The sequence below is a fragment of the Myiozetetes cayanensis genome, unplaced genomic scaffold, assembly GCF_022539395.1.
Source record: "Myiozetetes cayanensis isolate MyiCay16 unplaced genomic scaffold, myiCay2020 scf10, whole genome shotgun sequence".
Classification (NCBI taxonomy): domain Eukaryota; kingdom Metazoa; phylum Chordata; class Aves; order Passeriformes; family Tyrannidae; genus Myiozetetes; species Myiozetetes cayanensis.
In genome coordinates this window covers 31,549,803-31,567,989 of record NW_026086605.1, presented here as the reverse complement: position 1 = coordinate 31,567,989, position 18,187 = coordinate 31,549,803, and positions in this window count along the sequence as shown.

The window sequence follows — 18,187 nt, the reverse complement described above, 5'->3', positions numbered from 1 at the left end:
CAAGATCACCCACAAGCAATGTTGTTTACATAATTAACGTGAAATTTCCCTGGCTTATCTTCTTTCAAACTTCAGACTCAGCCACTGTATACTATGAGAGGCTTTAATTACATTGTATAAGGATTTTGTTGCTCCTTCTCTGGGGTAAGGAAGGGGAGGGAGTTATCTTTCCAGCAATGCTTCTTATCTCACAAATACATTTAACTACTGACTATAAGATTGCTTGAAAGAATACATTTTATTGTGTCACTTAGGAATCGCCCTTCTGTTGTGAAGGGAAAGAGAAGAGGTGGGAAGGGTGTTGGAGATGCCATGTCCAGAAAACATTTCACTACAAAATGTATTTTTCTTTACAAGAGGAGAGGATTACAAGAATTTTGTTCTGCAAAAATCTGCCTGAAGCAGAATTTCTGTGCTACAAGAAGGTCACAAATGTAGACACTGATCGTTGGCAAAAGAGAGGTTTTGCTGGAAAGAGAGAAAGACGCTGTTTCCAGAAAACCACTGTTACTTAGTTTGACAGGTCAACTCCAACCTTCCTGCACTGTCCTTTGGAAAAGGTTGGTCTTGCTTTAAGTTCCCCCTCATTAGAGTATCTAATCCCTAAATCACAGCTACTGCAACCTGCCCTGACCCAATGCAAGCACTGTTAATGGTCTCCTGTCCTCAGAAAGTTAAGGGAAGAGAAGAGAAAGGAAAGGGCATGGAGCTGGACACCTGCCTGGAAAACAAATAATTTGTATGCAGAAGGAACAATTCTAAGTGGATTATTTTACCTCCAAAATTGATCTTGTTTCCAGTAACTTGATTCCAGGTAGTCTTTTGGACTTCCGTTAGATGCAAAAGGAGTTAAGCAATAGTGTTTTCCCTGTAGCAGGATGGGGATGCCATCTCTTTCTGTCTCTCTCATATAGATACCCACCCACAGAATTTTTAAGTTCTGAAAAAAATTATAACAGCAATGGTATAGAATAAATTTATATGCACACACAAACACATATTGTGTGTGGGTAGAGAGATCATGTAAGCATCTGATGTTCATCTCAGAGCTGAAAACTAGAATACCATAAAACTAATATTATTAGGATGCCAGATACTTTCTTCCTCTGCACCGCACCATGAGAAAGGAAAAGAAGTTCTGGTGGAAGGAGCCAGACACCAAAGGAGCCAGCAGAACAGAACAAGTGTGCTCCTTCCTGTTCTGACAGCCTCCTGACGCGGTGCCAGGCTCTGGTGGCTCACAGCCCAGGACTGTTTGAGAACAGATGGAATGTAGCATGTTCCTTTCTGAAATTAAGGAAAGTAAGGGAAAAGGAAAGCAAAAGGAAGTGAAGCTCAGATCAGTACTTCCTGTCCTGCACTTCCTCTACAGCACTTGATCCAGAGCCCTTTGAAGTCTACAGAAAGAGCTCCACTGAATTCAAAAGGATTTGATTCAGAGCCCGAAGGAGAAGGAAAAAGCATGTGGCACAGCGGAGAGCTCACTGGCATCACAGCTCCCTGGGAATGCACAGAGCTTTGCCTGGAGCTACATGTGCTTATCAAATGTTCTCCTTCCTTGGATTGCCCTTGAGACATGTTCCATCCAGCAGGACCCGTGAAAAGATTTAAAATACAGTTTAATTTACATGTATTTGATGGAGAACATAAGTGTTCTTTCAGAAGATTTGTGAGTCAAGTAGTGCTTTTCGTCCTCCTATCTGAAATAGAATACTTCCCTTTTTCCTGACAAAATGTTCCCTCATGAACATTGTATTAACTCTGTGTATTAACTCTGTATACTAACTGAAAATTTGTAGTGTCATCTTTTTACTTTTACTGAACGAAGTTATTACAATCAATTTTTCCTCCTGTAAGACCAGTCTTGCTGTGCAACAACCATTCCCAGTAACTCTCCAAATTCACCTTCATATCAGCATTCTATAGCTAGAAAGCATTTCAAGTTTTCCTTCTAAGAGCAATTTACTTTGATATTAAAATGTCCATCAAAATCTCTGTAACTATAATCATTATAAAGTTCCCAATATTTATGTGGCTTAACAATTAAAGATTTTTTACCAAAAAAAACAAACCAAAAAACCTATAATTCAAAGTACCTCCTAGTCCAATTTTATGTGTATCATATGGTTAAAATAGCTCTCTGGAGTTTCCCTCATTATTCTGTCTGGAAAATAACCAAGCAATACTCCTTTTCCTCACCACACTAAAATAACCACACAACCTGTGTGAAATAGACTCAAACAATAAATTACAGATAGAACCCATTATGTATTCAAACACCCCATGCTCTTTCGTGAACAAGGCTGTAAGCATGACATGGTGTGTGCACTTACTTGTGGTGCTTCCAGAGGACTCCATGCTGCTGCTCTGATCCACACATTGCAAGGTGAAGGCCAAGAAAGGAGTGGGAAAATTTATAGATTCATGTTACATATAAGTACTTGCCGTGAAAGATATAGTAAGGCCCTAAAATCTATAGGATTCTGTTTGTCCAAATAATTAGAGGAGGTTTTTAGAGTTGTGAGAAATGAACACCATGTGAGAACGAACCAAGCAGCAGAATTATATTCAATGGAACAAGAGCGGAGCAGACAGCATGGCTCGCTCGGTGTTCCTGCATGGACTAACACTGGAAATGGCAGATGGACAGGTAGCAAGGGCTTTGGAAGGGTCCAGTGGGCTAAAGAAGAAATTAAAATGCTCTATTTTAGAACGTGACAAAGAGAAATGTTTGATCAAACCTGCTGGTATGGCCTGCTTACAGATGAAGATGAAGTTTGGGCAAAGGGAAATCAAACGCCTCCAAGGCTACCAGTCAAGCAAAAAATTACATTAGCTTTAGAGCCTCAAGCATATTTGTTAGTATTTAACAAATTATGTGCTTCATTTAAATACCATTGCTGATAGCCAAATAAATTAAAATCACCTCATTAGGCTTTAAATCAGCGAACTTAAAAAATTAAAAGAGGCTTTTCTTACCTTCTGCCTAGGTGTCCTCCTGCTTGTACAGTCAGTGCCAGTAGGGACTTGTCATGGAGGCCTTTTTCTGTATCACTTGTCTCTAGGCACCCCTAACCTAATGGATGTAATGAAAGACAAGGCACATGTGATTTCAGAACATTGCCACAGTTCCACAATCAAAAACGTGATCACTGTGATATCTGAAATGGAACAGATTGAAGCACTTGCAGCTCTGCAGGCCCACAGGCTGCACTCTGGTACAAAGACAAAGGAATAGGCACAAGCAAACCCAGAGAACTGATTGTATTTCCCCAGCAAGCTGCAACAAACCCAGGGAAAGCCCTGCACAGGGGAAACATGGACAAGCATGGACAACAGCTTCTTCTTCTCCACCTCACTTGTGGTGTGACTTTGGGCAAGCTGTTTCATTACATGTGTTATAGCTATCTGCTTCTGATATGGAGGCAAAGACACTTTAAACCCAGATTCAGATTGTCTAATTTTCCCCTAAATTCCATTGCAAAATATTTTTCCTGATAAACATTTCTGAAGGTCTATGGCCAGTCACAGATTTACAAAAACTGAGGTAAAAACGGGCTATTTGAATGTAAGCCTTTAGTCTTTTTTGCCAAGTTTTCAATTTATGGAAATGGAGGACACAGTTCGAGTCACAGTTACTCTCAGTACATATGACCAGGGTTAGGATATCTACCTTGTATGCTCCTGCTTAAAGAAAAGCCCTTTTCCATCAGGAGGGATAGGTAACAAAGGCACTTGTTAAGTATTTGCAACATTTGACCAGCTCCATTGACAAAATCATGGAAAATCAAGGAAAGACAAATTCTTTTTTCTTATTGTCATGGGTTTGCCCACCAGCATTCCCCCGGCACTGAAAATAGTTTTTTCCAGGTGTATTTCCAGAGAAAAAGCCAATCAAAAGTTTTAGTAACGCCTCTGCCAATTACATATTTAAGAAAATGGAAGAGAAGCCTGTGGTGCAGAAGAAAATGGAAGAGCCAGTGTAGCAGACCCTGTTGGGCCTGGGCGTGCGGCCCCCAGTCTGGGTCAAGTCTGGCCCAGGCGAGGGGGGCCAGGCCCCCTTCTCTCCTGTAACAGAGTGGAGATTAAAAAAAACTTTAGAGAAGGACTGCCTGGACAAGAAATACCGCAGAAGGAATTCCAGGCAGAAAGAGAGATAGCGGAGCTTCCAAGGTCAAAGCTGGCAGCTGGAGAGAAGAGAGAAGCCGCGAAGGGGGGGAACTCCTTCTCTCCCTCTCTCTCTCTCTCTCCCTTCAGCAGGGAAGAGACTGAAAACCAAAAATCCCTGCCGTCTGTGGAAGATTGTTGGAGAGCAGAGATCCTCTGCAGCTCATGAAGGAGCCCACACTGAAGCAGAGTGCATGAAGAGGATGTGACTCCATGGGAGGCCTAGGATGAAACAGAGTCCTGCTGGAGACCTGTGGCCCGTGGAGAGAGAGACCTACGCTGGAGTGAGTCAGCCCAGGTAGGATGTTGTGATCTCAGTGAGGGATCCATGTGGGTGCAGCTGAATTTGTGACCCTGAGGGACAGCAGAGAATGGAAGAACTGTTGCCCGAAGGTGGACTCACACTAGAGACATCCATGATGATGACTGATATCTCGTGTCCTTGCATTTTCATTTCTCTCGTGAGGCGAGAATCCACAGGAAACAGGGGTGAACTCAAAAGCCATTATCCCCTGTGACCCTGTGGTGAAGATCCATGGTAGGCAAGCGTCTCCTTGCCAAGTCCATGGAAGACCCTACAGGGCCTGGGTAAACCCCCAGCCTCCAGTCTTAGCCCAGGAGGGGGTAAGCCCAGCCCTGAGGTCGACATAGAAGAGAGGGAGAAAGAGAAACAGTTACAGCTGCAACAAATTGGAGTTGTCGTCCTAGAGATAACAGAAGACTTTTGAGTGCTGCAAAATTGTTTAAAAGACCTGGAGCTCTGGAAATGGAACAAAGACTGATTCTCTTCCTAAACTAATACAAAGGGGGGAGAGTATTTTTGAAAATACGTAGCATTATTGCCTAATTAGAATTGTTGTAGATATAGTTCTTTAGTTTTTATCTTGCTAGTAATGAATCCTAATATTATCCTCCCCAATGAGACCTCTTTTGTCTGCATAAACTTTCTCTTTACATATAGCAATTGTGTGGGGGGTGAGAGAAATTGGTCCAGAGCAAACCCATGACATTTGTGGTGGAGAATGAGGGCAAAGACTGCCAGAAGAGGCAGAGACTGTATCAAACCACGACACTTATAAATAGTTCATTTTCTGTGAAAGGCAGTTTGGAGAAGCCAAAAACTCTGAAACATATATTGTGCAATAGGCATGTCAGAAAAATTACATAGTATGACATTTTCTAAGTGAAGCATTTCAATTTTTAATTTAAAGTGTTATTCTGGGACCATATTTAGCACATTCCATTTAAAAAAAAAAAAAAACTATTTAGTGGTGAATAAAAAGTTTTATGCGATCAAAAAATCTTTGCTAACTTCCTAGGATTTATGTTTTAATATGGAACCAGAAATATCTTTTGTTCAGATCACCCAGCAGCAGCTTCTGTAGAATTATTTGCACAGCCCTGCTAAGGGAATATTTGAAAACTTGCAGAAAAATTCTCTAGCTGCACTGCAGGGAAAAAAAAAAAGAAAAAAGAAGACTGCATAACTCATCTAGTACCAATATGTCTCAACATTTAAGAAAATATTCAAGATTCGCTATTGCTAAAAGCTGATTTCCTGTTGAAGCTAGCAGGACCATTTGCATACTTCTGATTAAATGTCTTCCTAAAGGCTTTGCAAGTCAAGGTACATGAAGCAAATGATAATGAGAGAAAGCTGTTGAATATCTTGACAGTTATCACAAAATTTTCTGAATAAATTACTTGAACACTTTTACCTGTTATTGCCCTTTTGGCATGAAAGTCTTTATTTAAAACAGTTCTTCCTCTTTAATGAATTTGACTTGTGATGATGACTGATATCTCCTGTCCTTCCATTTTCACATTCCTCTAAAGTGGTGATAACCACTTACAAGGTCCTGATCGCTCTGACACCAAGCCAGTGGTGCGGAATAGGGAATAGAGGCTTCCCCCCATCAGCAGCAAAAAAAATCAGGTAAAACTACATGTAAGAGATGCTTTGCAATAACCAATATGCAGGAATACCTACCTCCTCAGTGGTTACCAGTAAGTTAAGGTACCAGTGTTAACTCCTTGCTAGTTTACTGTTCCAGAAGTGTGCAGTTATTTCTCAGTAGCAGAAGAGCCAACTGCTAGTTTGTGCTCTACTTGTTCCTCTGTGGAAACCTGTTGTAAATAGAAGGCTGCCAAGGGTATCAAACTTTTCATATCACCGTGATGTAGAATGAAGTTCATTATGATTTGAATTAAGGCACATCAAATTCATTGTGCTTTATCTGATGAGACTCATATGTTGTCCAATTCAAGAAAGGCAATCTATGGAATGTGATAGTGGGGTTACCAATAACTTGTTATTGATCACTCTCTTTTTCATTTTACTTCAGACTTTTGCAGTATAATAGTGATGTTGAAAGAGTCACATTTCTATTAAATATAACACCTCCCACAGCATGTTTAGTTTTCAATTGCAATTCTTTACCCTGCATGCTATTTGGTGATTCTAAACTGTGCATGTCCAAAGCCATATAGCCAGCACCATTTCAGCAGAATTCCACTGGTATGTTATACAAATATTGATTGTGGAAACATCTTTGATGTAATCAGTTCTTCAGAATATTGTATTCAGAACTGAGCATGTATGAAAAACTAAGCACACAGAATCAGTGTGTGCTAGGAAATTATACTCAAACTAAAGCAAAAACTAGTGCTCAGTCAATTATGAAATCTGTTTTCTCTCCACTACTTATAAGGCCAAAGGGACAAAGCCATGGAAGAAGCACTACAGGTGCTCAGTTTGGAAAAAAGTAACTCATCCTCATATTCTCCAAGGAGTGACAGCCAAGCTGTTCCCCAGAGATGACCAGTTCATGAAGGTGCTGTAAGCTGCAGCTCAGACCACACTGCCCTCTTTCTCCCCATCACCCCTACCCTGACAAACACTCTGAGCTGTGAAGCAACCACATGTTCAAAAGCCACAAGTCCTCGCCCTTCCCCTTTGCCAAGGCAGTGTTGGAAAAACATCACAGATTCTGATGCATTTAAGCAGCACATGTGGGATGGAATAAATCAGAGCAGTTCCCCCTACAACCACATTGGCAGCACTCCCTTCCCATCTGGTAGGGAAATGTCCATTACCCCAATGGACATTGGGGTAAGGTTGGGGTTGCAGGAGCACTGATAACCACAAAAGATGCTATAGGCCAGTCTGTTATCTGCCACCACAGATAAACGCAATTAAAGGCCATCATCGTTTCTCCCAGCAGTATTAGTTCTTCCTAAACTCCTTCTCTCACATTCCTGCAGTCATCATTTCTTTAGTGACTGCAAAGTCACCAAATTGCTTCTCACTCTGTACACAGCAGCAAAACAAGATGTCAAAAGAGAAAAAGGTGATTCCCTAGCTAAGTATGTGACAGCAGAATAAAAGAATTTAGTCTGAATCACTGTCTCTTTGCTTAGTTTTACACACACAGAGATGAAACCAAGAGTTGTGGATAATTTTAACCACAGAATTTATGACTGTTGCTACAGATCTGGGATGGAAGAAGTTGGATCTGCATTGCTTCAACATGCCCTCAGGATCATAAAAACAAAATCGTTATACACACCAAGACCTGAGAGCAGAGCTCTGAGCCAGGGTCTGTAGGGTGCCTTTAACCCACCTACAGCCCTCTGCAGGACCCGGCTCACCAGCAGAACCCTGGAGCTGCTTCAGCCTCCTGTTGTCCAGCCACAGGCTGTGGTTCCAGACACATGCCAGGATCCAGAAGAACCTTACAGTGTCTCCACAACAGACTATCTGGTCACCACCACCTGGCCAAAGACTGTGCACCACTTACTAGAGAGGACAAAGGAAGAAGAAAAAAAAAAAAAAGAGGTAAAAAAAGGGAAAAAGATAAAAAGGAGGAAAGGACAAAAGGAAAAAACAAGCAATAAAAATGGAAACAGGCAAAAAGAAAATAAAAAAGGGAAAATAGGAAAAAAAGGAGAGACAAACCAATGGAAGAAGAAACAAAGAAAAATTAATAGGAAAAGAAAAAGGAAAAAAGAAGAGAGAAATAGCCAAAAAAAAAAAGAGCCAATATCCTTTTAAACACAGGGAATGAGAAATTAACTCAGGAGATCAGAAGGGAGGACTAGAAGGAAAAAGAAAAATTAAAAGAAAAAATGCAGTTTATTTCTACTGTCATATGCAAAACAAATACCATTTTCTACATACCCCTAAACAGACAGATAAACCAACCCCCAGTGATTGCCAAAGGGAAAGAAGGGCAGGTGGACCACAGGGTTACTCCTGCCATTAGCATTTTTGCCAGTGGATGAGAAAGCATTTCATACTGAAAGGTGTACGGTCAGCAGAACATAAGCATTAACTTATTGCCTGTCTGATTTTCATCTTTCATTTCAGCGTGCTGAATTATTAATGTCATCCTAGTCACTCGCTATCCTTTTTTTTTTTTTAAGTCTCTGTATAATGTTAAGTCTTTACATAATCTAAAAAAGTTCAGGGTTCTGAAGCAGCAACCCTCCTAAGAAGACCTATGAATACAGGCTACTTCAAGTGCAAAATAAACTTTTCCCACATGCAGTTACCATTCAGCACCAGCAGCACTGCAGATCCATTCCTGCAGGAAGACAACAGTGTAGGGTCTGTGGTGCCTTCAGGAAAAGCAGTGTTCTGGGAGGCAGAGGGCAGTGTGGCACACCAAGGGCAGTGGGGGTTCAGTCTCCTGGCAGAAGGCTGAGATGCAGCTGGAGGCAGTTGCCTGCTCAGAGGAATCTTCCTTCCAAGCCACGGTTTGTGCACCAAGGCCAGGCCAAGGCTGCTGTGACAGCACTCACTGTGCTGGAGGGATGGCAACTGCACCTGCCACTGCAGGGCTGTGGCATGATCAGAACTACAGGCACACTTCCCTCGGATTTGTGATAATCCCCACTGATTTTGGAAGTGCCTTTCAGGGAAACACTCCTGTCCATTTGGCCAAAGGGGAAGCCTGTGCAGGGTCAGAAGCTGATCAAGCAGTTTCCAATCCACATTCTTTATCTGCTAGAGAGAGAAGTGAGGTCTTTGGTTTAGGGAGTAAAGACATGTGGCTGGGAAAAGAGAAAGCTTAAGCTGTATTTGGAGGGTTACTGTTACCAGAACATTTCAACACTTGGAAAAAAATTGTTTACCACCACACTGCTTAAAAGGTTTTAAAGTCTTCAGTGATGAATGGGATTACCTCTTTATTTATCTGTTTTGCAGATTAGCACAAGCCAAACTAAATATATAAATTTCATTCCAGAAGAAAAAATATTATAGGCCTAGGGGGAAAAAAACAAATGACTGTGTTTACCTTAACGCTGCAATTTGAAAAAGCAAACTTGAGAAGAGTGATTAAAAGCACATGAAACAGGAAGCATGCCTTTTAAATACCAACTTCTAATTGCAGTGATGTGAATATGTAAATCTAATTATGCACATTTAAGGATTAGGCATTTTATTAAAACTGCCTTGATGTAAATTGCACAATCATTTCTTTTATTAAGACTGATCATCAATTTCCATTCTGGTATTTGTTAATAAGGACTGACAAAATACCAGAGACTTACCATTTTTAGGAGCACTGCAGCGATGTCTTTACAGTACAGCTGGATGGATACCCTCGTGCTCAGCTCCAGCATACTTATGATATTAATGCAGTCCATGACAGGGCTAAAGAAAAACTTAATTTCAGCTGCACAGAATAATATGTATTAAATGGCAAGATATAATCTCATTAGATGAGATTTCTGAAAATTTTGCCTTTCTTTCTGAACAGGTGGGCACACCCTGCAGTTAATCACAGCCCACTCTCGGGTGTCCAGGCTGAGCAGCCCGAGGGTTCTGGCTGAAGGCAGTCACACCCTGCACCCACTGCTTTCTCGTCTCCTTGTGCCAGGGCAAGTAGCTGCCTCATGCAGAGCTCACCGCTTGTGCTTCAGCTCATGGAAAGGCAACTGGGCCCCAGTGCACAGAGCAGCTATGCCTCCAGCTCAGTGCTGCTTTGTTCCAGGGCTTAGTTCAGCTGCACTGCTGGGAATAGACTCTAACATGCTTGTCTAATTTCTTCTATGAATTTGACTTCAGCACCCAGTCACTGATCCTTACTGCAACTTCCTCATAAGATCCAACCATCCTTTAGGGTTTAGTATTCTCTTCTCCAGAGACATCGATGCATGGGACAGTTCAGGCAGGGCAAAGGAGACACCCTCACATTTTAGTCAGTGAGTTACAGGACTATGCTCATTATTTTGCCTTATAAAAAAAAGCCTAAAGCATCTGGATTAAAATGTGCCCAGTACTTCTCTTTCCCAACTACTGAAATGTGAGAGATCTGTGCCAAACAAATTGTTTCTTCTTCAACACTGTGTCTCCCCATATTTGAAAACAAATACTTTCTCTCCCTTCTTTGTGTAATTTTTTCTTTTCATTTTCCAGAATGAGACAAACTGCAGTTTTTTAATGAGAACACACTTCTCACATGTATGCAGACCAGAGAATCAGTATATTTTGTAATCTATTCACAGCATCGTAAACTTTTACAACTTAAAGGGAGTCTTCAGTATAATGAAGTCCAAAGTACTAGAGTTAAGAGTGCACAAGTATTTGAGCTTCTTCTAGAACTTACATGTGTAGAACCTCTACATGCCAGAAGAAACACACTCCAAAGCAGCACGAGTAAACTGGCAGGGAACACAAACTTACGGCTCATTTTACTAAAATTTCAATTTGTAGAGCCTCTTAGAGTCATTCAGAACTGACTTTTGAATTCTCGACATTTTCTCTTTGGTGCCAAACACTGAATAAAGGTAAATTATTCAAACTGAAGAAATATCTCACATGAGACCAAGGCTAACACACATACGAGATTGAGAGGGGGAAAATGTATCAGCAAGGGAAAAGATAAAATATGTTTATTTCATGTTTGGAGGGAAAAATCAAGTGCATTTTAATTCAATCTAAGCCATTTTGCCTCTCTCAGAAGTAAAGGTTTAAGGGCAATCTTTCTAAAACTTAAAAGAAAAAAAGGATTTCACAGACTGTTAAGCTTCATCTTCTGAATATCTTTTCCAGAACACTACACTAGTAATACTGAAATCCTCAACTTACACTGAATTAATTATTAGTCATATTTCAAGCATCCATGCACAATACTTTGAAGCAAAGGTGCTCAATACAATTCTACAATCATTTACATGAACAATTCATCTTTGCAGTCAAATTTAATTTTATACAGGGGTACTCGTTCTTGCTCTGTCATTTAACAATCAGGGCCAACATGAAAAAAAGTAGAGGAAACCAAAATAAATCTTATTGTTGACTATTTTTGACAGCTGATGTACAGATGAAATTACCATGTACCTTTCTAAACAGTGATGGAATGGTAGCAAGATCACTCACTGAAGCTCTTGGTATTAGTTTTCTTCTTCATATCACAGGAGCTGAGGATGACAGAGAAATGGAGAAGAGACCAGAATCAAGCCTGGAAACATGAAATATGGTCCTTGTTTCTGCTAAGGGACAAAGTTCCACACAAAATCCAGACCTTACTTCTCAAACTGCAAGTCATTAATGCCATATTAAGAAACTATAACACTCAGAAACCAAAGGGACAGCAAAAGAAAAACACCACAAGGAATGTGCAGCACTGAGACACACACACCCTTCCCTGAAAACCTGCACACCCTTTCAAGGGTTTCAGAGCCTTTGGCTCAAAACTGTCTGTGGCTAGAGGAGCAGGGCAGTGCCTGTAAGACAAGCCTTCACACTGGCTCCAGCTCTAAGCCAAGCATGGGAAAGCTGTTTATATCTCTGCACTAGCTTGAAATCTGCAGAGACTTCCTGGCAGAATGAACACAGGCATTTGCAAGTCTTCCCTCCTGAGGTGGCTCCTGCTCCATTCCTGTGCATGTGTGTCCATGGTTCGGGACCTGCTGCTAAAGGAGAGTGGTGATCCTTTGTTCCCATGGACAAGTGGGAAAGGGCTCAGAGACAGCTACAGAGACAGCAGTTCATGGGAGCAAAATTTCCTTTAAGCTCCTCGACTTCAGAGGAATTCCAAGGTTAAGGCAGAACAGGATGGGATTTTGCAAGGAGATCGTTATTTGGAGATTTTAGTACTCTGCCTCTAACCATACCAGAGGAGATGAAGAGTTTGGTTCTTTCTGGTCCTTCTCATAGCTCATCAACTTAGAAAGAAAAATAATTGGAAATTACAGATGTCAGGTCAGGAGTGAAAAATCATTCTTACTAGGCCAAAATGCCAGATCATCAGTACCTCTGAAATAACATGCTAGAGTTTTTAAGTTGAAATACCTGAGGTAAGAAAAAACTACAACCAACAGCCCAGATTTTCTCACAGTTTATTTTTAAAACACTGTACTGACCAAATTCCTTCCTGAATCACACAGAGGGCAGAGACGGTCCTAGAAATTACTGCAGCACGGAAAAAATCAGCTCATATTCAAAGGACATATCATATTTCCATACATCTGAGGACACTGCCCGGCCCTCTAAGTTTGCATCCTATGCCTTACATGTGGCTGCTGGAGGTCAGCTTTGGGGGTTTGTTTGTTCCTGTAGCCCCATGGCAAGATGGTCTATTTGAACGCAAGTGGTAGATGAGAATGTTGCAGCTCTGTTCCCCCATTCCTGTTGGTGGTACTCTAGCCTCTCTGAGACAACAGAGAGCAACAGAGATTTTGTTTGGAAAGATGTGGACAGGTTGGACTGGGACAAAGACAGGAATTTAGATCTGTGGTAAGATCTGAAGAATCAGGTGCACTCAGTGGTTCACGGGAAACCTTGATTGCAAAGACAGGTCGGATGGAGACAAATCTAGCACAGTTTGCTCCGAGTAGAATTGTAAGAGAGATTTCAGTAGAAGGTGTTCCAGATGCCTCATGTAGCCCTCACAAAAAATGGCACCTCCGGGGCCAGGGTGTGCTGAGAGCAGGCTGTGGCTGGGAGCACCAGAGGCAACACTGTCACACAGCTCCCCCAGCCTTCCTCCCCAGCCTGCAGACTGGGGCACAGCCACCATGCTGACAGACCTCTAATTTATATTCCTACCCAGACTGATTATGATCTTCTCAATTCACTGCCCTTGAATGCAGCTGAATTAAGACACCAGGGTAATAAATGGGCTACCATATTAACAGTGATGTGTCTCCCCGTTCCACAGAGCCAACATCAGGATAATTTTCATGTGGAAGTCATACTGTCACTAGACTTCATTGCCATTAAGAAACAGTTAAACATTAATTAATAGGCATTTAAACTTACTAGGACATGTTTAGTGAAAAATTCTCCATTGGCAGAATAGTAATTGGCTTTCTAAATTTCACAGATCCCTTAAAAATGATTTTTTCTATTTGCATGCCCCATTGCTCCACCATTTTAATCTACAGTTCATTTGGTAATCATGTACAGACAGACAGACAACTAATCTGTTTCTTCTGACACTTTGTTTTAAAGTCCCATTTAATGTGATCACTTCCTAAGAGAATCAAGAATATAGCATTAGAAAAAAAAAATTTAAATGAAAGCATTTATCAGCCTTAAAATAAACACAAGAATGGACTGTTAATATTCAGAAACTCACTGACATTCCAATAGCAGTAGTCATTTCCAAGCACTCTCTCCAGGACTGAAAACATAATGGAAAATTTGAGTTTGCTGTTCCCTGCTTCACGTTACTGTATCTCCTTATTTTAAAAAAATCAATACAGGTTAAATTTCACCCCATGTCCAAAGACTGTGAATGCCTTAAAAGACGAGCTGTAAAGGTCGGGGTGGGGGGAGGGAGGTGTGGAAACAGAGAGAGAAAGAAAAAAATCAAACCCACCATAATTAGGAGACAGACACTTCAATCTGATATTTAAATTATACACTGTCTCTCACCATTTTTTTACAGATCTCAGCCTCCTCACTTAGTTAAAACACACAGTCACAAACAGAGATGATTATTTCTCTACCCTTACTGACCAGCCCAGGAACAAAGAAAAGGAAGACAGGATTTTATTCTACAATCTAGAGCTCTTTCTTATCCTTTTTATCTTAGCTTTTTCCCCTTTAGCTTTTATATACAGGATGTAAAAATAAACAGAATCATAAAACACTGAATAAAATCAGCTTCCTTTTGCCTTCTTGCAGACTCCTTTTTCCAGGATCACTCACTCAAGATACTCATTTTGGCGACTGAGAGCACATTGGCACATCTCAGTTTGGTGCAGAGCTGCCCAGAAGTGGATCAGCAGCTTCACCAGCCGGGAGGAGAAATACCATTCAGCACCACACCAGAGTGCTGCTGATCTCGGTTACTGGTGAGTCCTTGTGCACCTCACACACAGGTTGTGACACCATGCTGATGGCACACAATCTGGGATGCCCACAGCAGATCAGAGCAGACCCTTGGGAAAGGGTAGACTGTACCAACTCCATTGATCACAGTGTAGTTATACCATTTCAGATCACATTGATAGTTTCATTACAAACATCAATAATTAATTTTTTTTTTTTAAATCCCCCAGTCTGTAAGTGTGCAGCCACAGAAACACTAACCCAGACCTTGTGCAAAAAGGCACTGTTGTTTGGCCTCAGAATTTTTCACCGCAAACAGAGACAAGACCTGGTGACCAAAACCACTGCTGAGGGGACCATCAGAGACCTCCCAGCAACTTCTTTACAAGTGCTTTTATGAAAGAGCAACACATGCTCTTAAAATGGTGCATTCTCTGAAACTGCAACAGGCTCTGCAAAATAAACTTAAAATAACTGCATTTCTAGTTCATGACCCTTATTAATTTTCAACAAAAAAATCCTGCTTAATACCAATGGGAAAGAAAAGCACACACCACTGAAAAGATGACTTGCATATTCACAGAGACACCACAACCCCACCACTGTTGCATCTTTAATTTAATGCTGCCCTTACTTCACATGTAATGCCATCAAATTAAAGACTTAACATTTTAAAAAATTATTGACTTGTCTGATTTATGAATACAAAGAAAGCTAAGTAGTCAAAATGCTGTTTGGGCTGACTGAATTGGGCTTTAGCTGGAAATGCTTGTCCCAAAATAGAGAAAGCCTGCCCTCTAGAGCACTGTCCCTCGCTGAGAGAAACCCATCTGCATCAATTGATTTGCACTTAGAGTCTAGCAGAGAAAAGTGAACTTCTGTGATTGCTTTAGTTCTTTCTCAGACGAATTGGAAGTGACAGATTTTTCAGTTAGATGTATATGAGTCTTTGCCTTAGAAAAAAGTTTCCAGGTTCAAGGTTAAATCATAAATTCCCAGCTGTGTGAGAAGGGACATGGGCAAAATCCAGCGCAGGAACCCAAACATGCTGCTTTAGCACCACTAGAGCCACCTCTGCAAAAGAAGAAAAGGAACTGCCTCTCTGAGACACACCAAAGCCCACACCAAGCTGCCATCTGCACTCCAGCACCAGGCGTATGAAAAGAAGGCATAAAATTCTCACAAATACAAAACCTGTGCACATTCCCAGCTGAACACCACTGCCATACAGTCCCAGTGGTGGCACTTGCTGCCCTGCACACCTGTGTTGGGGCACTCAGTCCCACCTGAAACTGCTGCCTGTGCTGGAGAAGGCATTGCCCGGCTCTTTGGGCTCTCCTTACAGGACTCAAGCAAATCTGACAGAGCAGACAGGAAGGGAGAGACAGAGAGAGGAATAATGGCATCCTTGCATCCTTACCCCACTGCACCCTCCTTTGTCAGGGAGCAAATTCAGTTATAGCCACATGTCAGGAGCAGCACATGGGGAACAACAGCATAAAGAGAATCATTTACCCCTTTTATCATATACTTAGCAATACATATTGTACCTGCTTGAATAAGGCACAGTCTGACCCAAGAATAGATCATAGGAAACAGAAGGACACAGATAAAAGTAATTGTCTGAGTTCCTGTTGTCTTTGGGGTGCTATCAGACACCCTTTGAGGATTCAAGGCAAAATACTTCATAAAAGAGTACAGGGTACAGAGTACTTCACAAAAAAATGGCAGGCCAGATTCTCAACTCGTTTCAGAAAACTATGTTAAATTTGCCAACAGGAACCTCCCGGCCCTAGTTCAAGTCACCTGGATACTGATCCTTTCTGCATTGGTCCACCTCTACACTCTTCTACATCTCTCAGGTAGTGGCACTGAAAAACGGCAGAGTGACTAAATTAGGGTGACTAAAGCTTTCTCTACTTGTATTCCCTTCTTCACCCTCACCTGGCAGATCTGGGAATTCAGCTACAGGCTGGCCTGGGAGACAGCAATGGTTTGGAGTTTCCTCACAGAGAGCCTGCGGTTTGTAGTGGTGTCAGAATGTAGAAAGAGCAAGTGTTTGGCAGAAGGTGGAGGAGAGGTGTTCGTGGTAAATGAGAGCGAGGGTTCGGGGCCGTGCAGACAGATGGAGGTTTGCATCAGTGAGAATAGGCAGAAAATGAGAGCATCTTAGTGGCATATTTAATTTCCGTATGCTTGTTCTTTTAGGCAACAACCTGAGAAACTGTATTCATTTCATGCACAGACATCTCTAAGGATCCTCTCATATATGGAAATCACTGAAATCACAATTGAAATACATTTGTCTCCCTGATGCATTGCAAGAACTTAGGCACAGCTACTCAGTGCAGCAGACTCAGAAAAAATAAGCAACAATGTACACTCAATAAATACTCAATTGTGTTTCTCTGAGCCTCTAGGAAACCATATCTAATTTCTGTTATTTAAAGAGGAAATGCAGTTAAATCATTTGGGGCGGACAGAGCCCTGATCTGATGGGAGGAGGGCTGTGAGCCACAGCAGAGCGTGCTATGGAAAAATTTGTGTTTGCAGACCAGCTGTTAGACAGGGCTGAATTCTCCCCACTCACTTGTCATTGCCAGGCAAACATATTCCTGAAATTTGCCCCAGATGTCACCATCACTTTCTGTTAATCCTCTCAAACATGTAAGAGGATCTTCTAACGACAGAGGAATTAAAGTCTCACTGCTACTTTGAGTTCAGTGGACAGAATGACCAAAGATCCCCCCCCTTCCTGCCCCAGGAGCCAGGTCAGGGAAGCAGCACATCAGGGAAAGCCAGCAGCTCCTGCTCTGATGTGCTTGCACAGTTCAGCTGATAAAAAATAGACAGTACACAGTGCCAGGCAACACAGATGGAGACCACTTGCCTTTTTGCTGTACCTGCACAGATAGCAATATTAGCTTTTCTAGTTGTATTCCTTGTAACAATTTTTTTTTCTGTCTGTTTTGGAAGCTGGAAAATTTCAACAGCATTAATATGCTTCAGTCCCATCAGAAAATGTTTGTTCCTTAGACAGAATATGAATCACTGTAATGGACTAGCTTAGCTTCCACTTCTACATACTAATGTAAGATGCATGAAGTACCAACAATCTGAAATGAACACTTAATTTACATTTGGGCAAAATGGAAATGACACATACAAAGTATTTGCCTTCATTAAAGTGCTTTTGCACTTCCGTGAGCTTCGTTGATCTTATTTCATGACATTTCCCTTGCTGGTGAAAAGGCCACCTTGTAAGGAACAGTGGTGCTGGACATTGAAGATCTGAACTGTAGGGCGCAGTGACACGAAAACAAAGACATACACTGTGTTTATCTAATCCTTGCACTTCCCATCCTACTTGGATTTGGAAATGGGACATTTAATAGCAGAGGTGGTTCTGCAGAAGTAATGTGGATTCAGTTTTATGGTTTACTTAACAAGGCCTAGTCTTCCTTGAATTATTATTTTTCATGCCTTCTTGGCTAACTGGAATGTCTAAGAACATTTCCACACTATGCTAATAATTGTCTGGCATTTCCAAAGGTGCTCACAACATAAACTAGTAAAACAGCAGAATGATTAAACCTGAGAACATTCTCACTGGATAATATCTGATGAACTATCATTTCTATTTTAGTTGCTGAACACTTTATATGCTGTTGCACTACTTAAAGCTTTAAATAATTACTGGATCTAGATTAAACTGATAAAATGGGATGGCTA